Raw genomic sequence first — 7,578 nt, 5'->3', positions numbered from 1 at the left:
ATAATGTCTCACCCTAAGACATTAAAACAGTTGCGGGGTTTCCTTGGAATCACCAGCTTTTGCCAACTATGGATCCCCAGATACAGCAAGATAGCCAGGCCCCTCTATACTCTAATCAAGGAGACCCAGAGGGCAAATACTCATCTAGTAGAATGGGAACCAGAGGCAGAAACAGCTTCAAACCTTAAAGCAGGCCCTAGTACAAGCTCCAGCTTTAAGCCTTCCCACAGGATAAAACTCTTCATATGTCAGAGAGAGAGCAGTGATAGCTCTTGGAGTCCTTATTCAGACTTGTGGGACAACCCCACAACCAGTGGCATACCTAAGTAAGGAAACTGATGTAGTAGCAAAAGGCTGGCCTCACTGTTTATGGTTAGTTGCGGTGGTGGCTGTCTTAGTGTCAGAGGCTATCAAAATAATATAAGGAAAGGATTTCACTGTCTGGACTACTCATGATGTAAATGGCATACTAGGTGCCAAAGGAAGTTTATGGCTATCAGACAACCACCTACTTATATACCAGGCATCACTCCTTGAGGGACCAGTGCTTCAAATACATACGTGCGTAGCCCTCAACCCTGCCACTTTTCTCCCAGAGGATGGGGAACCAATCAAGTGTGACTGCCAACAAATTATAGTCCAGACTTATGTCGCCTGAGATGATCTCTTAGAAGTCCCCTTAGCTAATCCTGACCTCAACCTATATGCTGATGGAAGTTCATTTGTGGAGAATGGGATACGAAGGGCAGGTTATGCCATAGTTAGTGATGTAACCGTACTTGAAAGTAAGCCTCTTCCCCCAGGGACCAGTGCCAAGTTAGCAGAACTAGTGGCACTTACCCGAGCCTTAGAACTGGGAAAAGAAAAAGAATAAATGTGTATACAGATAGCAAGTATGCTTATCTAATCCTACATGCCATGCTGCAATATGGAAAGAAAGGGAGTTCCTAACCTCTGGGGGAACCCCCATTAAATACCACAAGGAAATTATGGAGTTATTGCATGCAGTGCAAAAACCCAAGGAGGTGGCAGTCTTACAGTGCCAAAGGCATCAGAAAGGTGAAGGAGAAAAGGCAGAAGGAAACCATCAGGCAGATGCTGAGTCCAAAATTGCTGCCAGGTCGAACCTCCCGTTAGAAATACCTATGGAAGGACCCTTGGTATGGAACAATCCCCTCCAAGAGATTAAACCCCAGTATTCCCCAACTAAAACAGAATGGAGACTTTCATGGGGGCATAGTTTTCTCCCCTCGGGGTGGTTAATGACAGAAGAAGGAAAGGTACTTATACCTGAAGCCAGCCAGTGGAAAATACTTAAAACCAATCCTTCCCTGGCAAATGACTGTTGGCTTTGTATCTCTCTATCGACCTCTGCTTATGTTGCCACTCCCATTCCCGCAAAAAATTGGGTCTTTACCAACTTAACCTACCACCCTCATTATAAAGGAAAAGACCCTTTCTGACTTCTAAATATGCAATCATTAGCCAACTTCCCCATCTCTGATAGGACCAAGAATACCCTAACAGGATGTGCAATCCAACTTTTACATTCTTACATTTCCAACCTCACCTATTACACAAGCAATGAAAAGCCCATACACCGCCCTGTAACTATGAACACCATCTTAACTTTCCAAGCCCCTTTATGCATCCAATGCAACCTGTTATCAGACCTGCCCCTGGGGCACTTACTACCCCATCAGTGTAATTACACCCTACAACTTCAAGCCCCAACTGATCATAGTAACTTCCGACTCACCCATACAGCTCCATTCAGATGGCTTGTCTGCTTCTCAGGGCCTCCAAAAATCATCACCTCCTGCCTGCTTAACAAATAGTCCAGGTTTTGTAATGGCAAAAAACTCCCTGCATGACCATTCACCCCTGGACCCTCTGCAGCAGCGCCCTCACCACTAATGAATGCTTTCTCATCCCCTCTTTCAATCACTCTCTCAAATGGTTCTCAGTAGATACAAAATGATTTTTTCTCCAATGGGAAAATAGAATACTGGTAGCCACTCAGTTTGCTCCCAACACCCCTTTAGAGTTGCTCACCGGAGCTACCTTGGCAAGTACTCTAGAGTATGGGAAAATGAAAACAACGAATTCACACACCTTTTTAACATGCAAAACCTGTTCTGTCTACCCAGCTAAAGTATATTCTTCTTATGTGGAATGTCAACCTATATCTGCCTCCTCACTAACTGGACAGGCACCTGCACCTTAGTCTTTCTAAGTCCCAACATTAACATTGCCCCAGGAAATGTTAATCAGTACCCCTCAAAGCTCAAGTCTGTCAGCGCAGAGCCATACAACTAATGCCCCTACTTATAGGGTTAGGAATGGCTACTGCTACAGTAACCGAAATAGCCAGTTTCTCTACTTCATTATCCTACTACCACACACTCTCAAAGGATTTCTCAGATGGTTTGCAAGAAATGATGAAATCTATCCTTACTCTATAATCCCAAATAGACTCTTTGGCAGCAGTGACGCTCCAAAACCGCCGAGGCCTAGACCTCCTCACTGCTGAGAAAGTAGGACCCTGCACCTTCTTAGGGGAAGACTGTTGTTTTTACACTAACCAGTCAGGGAGAGTAAGAGATGCCACCCGGCATTTACAGGAGAAGACTTCTGAAATCAAACAATGCCTGTGTCTGTGCTTCAGACCCAAGGTCCTGCTGGCATGGGCTCATGAAGAGATCTCCTGCTCCATGGGTTGCAAAGATCCGTGGGAAAAGCAAGGAAAAGCAATGAGTAACTGTGTGACTCTGTCTCACTTGGCTGGAGATAGGAGTTTTCCTCATTCCATGCCCTACCCTGTTTTTCCTTGCTCTTGGGGTCACACTATCTAGTGAGTCCCAATGTGAGAACCTGGATACCTCAGCTGAAGACGTAGGATTCACTTGCTATTTTTCTTTCTTCTCTGTGAGAGCTGTGAACCTCATCTGCTTCTAATCAGCCATCTTGGACTGGAATCTATCACAATGTACATTTGTAATGCACAAAGTCTCTATTAATTTAAACATTACCTTACCAATAGAAATTTAGAGAATTTCTATTTGGTGTGAGATACGGTTTGGCTGTCTATCCTAACCCAAATTTAATTTCAAACTTTCATCTCCATGTGTCAGGGGAGGAGCCTGGTGGGAGGTGATTGAATCATCAGAGCAGACATCCCCCTTCTTGGTCCTGTGATTGTGAGTTCTCATGAGAGCTGGGTGTTTGAAAGCATGTGGCACTTCCCCCTTCTCTCTCTCTCTCTTTCTCCTGCTCTGCCACGGTCAGACATGCTTGCTTCTCCTTTGCCCTCCACCATGATTGTAACTTTCCTGAGTCCTCCCAGTCATGCTTCCTGTTAAACCTGCAGAACTGTGAATCAATTAAACCTTTTTTCATAAATTACCCAGTGTCAGGTAGTTCTTTATAGCTGTGTGAAAACAGACTAATACAGAAAATTGGTACTTGGAGAGTAGGACACTGCTACAAAGGTACCTGAAATGTGGAAACAACTTTGGAACTAGGTAATGAGTAGAGGTTGGAACAGTTTGAAGGTCTCAGAAGAAGATAGGAAGACAGGAAAGTCTGGAAACTTCCAGAGACTTGCTGAATGGTTTTGACCAAAATGTTTATGATATGGACAGTAAAGTCCAGGCTGAGGAGGCCTCAGATGGAATTGAGGAACTTATTGGGAAATGGAGTAAAAGTCATTCTTGCTATGCTTTAGCAAAGAGACTGGTGGCATTTTGCTCTGCACTCGAAATCTGTGGATCTTTGAACTTGAGAGATATGATTTAGGGTATCTGGTAGAAAAAATTTCTAAGCTCAAAGCATTCAAGAAGTGACCTGGCTATTTCTAAAAGTGTATGTTCATATGCATGAAGAAATAGATGGTCTGAAATTGGAACTTAGATTTAAAAGGAAAGCAGAGCCTAAAAGTTTGGAAAATCTGCAGTCTGACCATATGGTAGAAAATTAAAACTGATTTTCTGGGGAGAAATTCAAGCCGGCTGCAGAAATTTGTATACGTAATGAGAAGACTAACGTTAACAGCCAAGACAATAGGGAAAATGTCTCCAGGGCATTTCAGAGATCTTCATGGCAGCCCTTCCCATCACAGGCCTGAAGGCCTAGGAGGGAAAAATGGCTTCATGGGCCAGGTGCAGGGCTCTGCTGCTCTGTGCAGCCTAAGGACGTGGCACCCTGTGTCACAGACACTCCAGCTCCATCCGTGGCTAAAAGGGTCCAAGGTACAGCTTCGGCCATACCTTCAGAGGGGCAGACCCCAAACCTTGGCAGCTTCCATGTGGTGTCAGAAGCAAGAACCAAGGTTTGGAAACCTCCACCTATATCTCAGAGGACATACAGAAACACCTGGATGTCCAGAAAAAAGTCTGCATTGGTGGGGAGCCCTCATGGAGAACCTCCACTAGGGTAGTATGGAAAGGAAATGTAAGGTTGGAGCCCACAGGGGCACTGCCTAATGGAGCTGTGAAAAAAGGGCCACCATCCTCCAGACTCCAGCTTGCACCATGCACCTGGAAAAGCCACAGGCACTCAATGCCAGCCTGTGAAAGCAGCTGTGGGTGCTGTACCCTGCAGAGCCACAAGGGCAGAGCTGCCCAAGGTTGTGGGAGCCCACCTTTTGCATCAGCATGCCCTGGGTGTGAGACATGGAGTCAAAGGAAACTATTTTGGAGCTTTAAGACTTAATGACTGCCCTACTGGGTTCTCAAATTGCATTGGGCCTGTAGCCCCTTTGTTTTGGCCAATTTCTCCAATTTGGAAATGAAGCATTTACCCAACGCCTGTACCCTCATTTTATCTTGGAAGTAACTAACTTGTTTTTGATTTTACAGGCTCAGAGGCAGAAGGGACTTATCTTGTCTCAGATAAGATTTTGTACTGTGGACTTTTGAGTTAATGCTGAAATGAGTTAAGATTGGGAGACTGTTGAGAAGGGATTATTGTATTTAGCAATGTGAGAAGGACATGAGATTTGGGAGGGGTCGAGGTGGAATGATAATTTATATTTGTGTCCCAGCCCAAATTTCATGTCAAACTGGAGGAGGGACCTGATGGGAGATGACTGGATCATGGGGACAGATTTCCCCCTTGCTATTCTTGTGACAGTAAGTTCTCATGAGATCTGATCATTTAAAAGTGTGTGGCACCTCTCCCACCTCCTGCTCTGCCATGGTAAGACATGCTTGCTTCCCCTTCACCTTCTGCCATGATTGTAAGTTTCCTGAGGCCTCCTAGTCATGCTTCCTGTACAGCCTGAGTAACTGTGAGTCAATTAAACCTCTTTTCTTCATAAATTACCCAGTCTTATGCTTAAAAACACAGCTTCAATTATCATTTTCTTATGTGCATATTTTTGCATGAATGAATTTCCATTAGGTTAGAGCTAGAATTGCTGAATATATACATACATTTTTATAGACAGAGTCAAATTACTCTCAGAAAAGACCAGGCTTACTTATAAAACTATCACAATGTGTAAGGATATGTGTTTTCTTACATATAATAAATCCCGGGCAAAGGTCAATGTATTTAATATTTGTCACTTTTAAGGGCAAAGATTAGTATCATTTTTGCTTAAAATTTAACTCTGTTATAACTAAGATTTGCATTCATTCTTTTTATTTCTCCTATAAATTATTAATTCATATTTTATATTTTCTTGTTTGGGTTTTGATTTATTTTATCAATTAGAAGAAATTCTTGAAATATTTTGACCACTAATTCTTGGATTTTTCAGATGACATCTTCCATTTCCCATAAAGTGTGACCATTTTATTGTTCCCTTTGCTAATTAAATAATTAAATTAATTATATTACATATATAACAGATAATATTGCATATATTTCAAATGTTATATACAATATAATTAATTAGTATAACACCTATTAAGTGTTATAACACTTCTAATACTTTTTCTTATCTAGTTTTATTTCCTAGGAATTTATTTTGAAAGTAGCAATATCAGTGGACATCTTCCTTTTATTGCTAACTTCAATAGCTATATATTTAATATTTCATCATTAAGACACAACGGAGAAAGAATAGTCTCTTCAATAAATGGTTCTGGGAAAACTGGATTGTAGCATGCAAAAGAATGAAATTAGGCTCTTATCTTATACCATACACAAAAGTCTACTCAAAATAGATTTTTTAAAAACCTATGTGCAAGACCTGAAGTCATAAAACTCCTAGAAACATAAGAGAAAATCTCCTTGAATTGGCCTTGACAATGATGTTTCTAATATCACACTCAAAGCACAGGTTACAAAAATAAAAATAAGTAAATGGGACTATATTAAGCTAAAAAGCTTCTGTACAACAAAGGAAACAATCAACAAATGAATAGGCAGCCTATGGGCTAGGAAAAAATTACTGTAAACCACGTATCTGATGGGGGTTAGTATCCAAAATTTATAAAGAACTCTTTCAACTCAATAGCAGAAAAATAAATAACCTTATTAAAAACTGGATAAAGGACCTACACACATATTTCCTCAAAGAAGACATAAAAATGGCCAACGACTATATGAAAATGTGTCCAACACTACTAATCATCAGGGAGGTAAAAATTAACATCACTAGGAATCACCTCACACCTGGAGGAATGGCTACTATCAAAAAGACAATGTTGACAAGGGTATAGAGAATGGCTACTATCAAAAAGACAGATGTTGACAAGGGTATAGAGAAAAGATAATCCTACTACTCGGTTGGTGGGATTCTAGATGGGTATAGCCATTATGAAAGACAGTATGGAGGTTCCGAAAGAAATTAAAAATAGAATTACTCATCTTTTTGTAGTTCATGAGCATGATGACTGGGTTTTCACACGAACGTGTGAGATGTGCCACTCTCTGAACCTTATGATGATCTTGGCACATTACCCATCCGACCTGGAAAAAAAAAAAAAAAAACTACTCTATAATCCAGCAATTCTTTTTCTGGTATATACCCAAAGGAGATGAAATCACCACCTCATAAAGATATCTGTACTTCCATGTTCACTGCAGCATTATTCACAATAGCCAAGATACGAAAAATGAAAACAACTTAATGCCCATTGGTGTACAAATGGATAAAGAAAATGTGATATATATACATATTCATAAAGTTGGTCCTTGAACAACACAGTTTGAACTGCACAGGTCCTCTAATATAAGAATTTTTTCAACAAATATGTTGAAAATTGTGCGGAGATTTGCAAATATTTGAAAAAAAAAACTTGCAGACAAACCACATAGCCTAGAAATATAAAAAAAAAAAAAAGAAAAAGGTAGATATGTTATGAATGCATAAAATATGTGGAGACACTATTTTATCAATTACAATGATAAAATATACACAAATCTATTAAAAAATCCAACATTTATCCAAACTTATGCACACAAGCACAGAGCATATATGATGATATTTGCTGTCAAGAGAAATGTAAACAAATGTAAAAATGCAGTGTTAAATCATAACTGGATAAAATTAAGTGTGTACTGTACACTGTAATAACTTTGTAGCCACCTCCTGTTACTATTGTGGTGATCCCAAGTACTGTGAGT

General features: G+C 40.6%; 1 non-coding gene across 1 annotated transcript; it reads left to right on the top strand.

The window, feature by feature from the left end:
* Positions 1–6,817: 6,817 nt before the first annotated feature.
* On the top strand, positions 6,818–6,922 carry LOC126933299 (small nucleolar RNA U13). The gene has a single exon (XR_007718537.1). It is a non-coding gene; the product is annotated as a small nucleolar RNA U13 (small nucleolar RNA).
* Positions 6,923–7,578: the final 656 nt, after the last annotated feature.

This window comes from Macaca thibetana, chromosome 12 (assembly GCF_024542745.1).
Source record: "Macaca thibetana thibetana isolate TM-01 chromosome 12, ASM2454274v1, whole genome shotgun sequence".
NCBI classification, from domain to species: domain Eukaryota; kingdom Metazoa; phylum Chordata; class Mammalia; order Primates; family Cercopithecidae; genus Macaca; species Macaca thibetana.
This window is presented reverse-complemented; position numbering and strand designations above follow the sequence as displayed.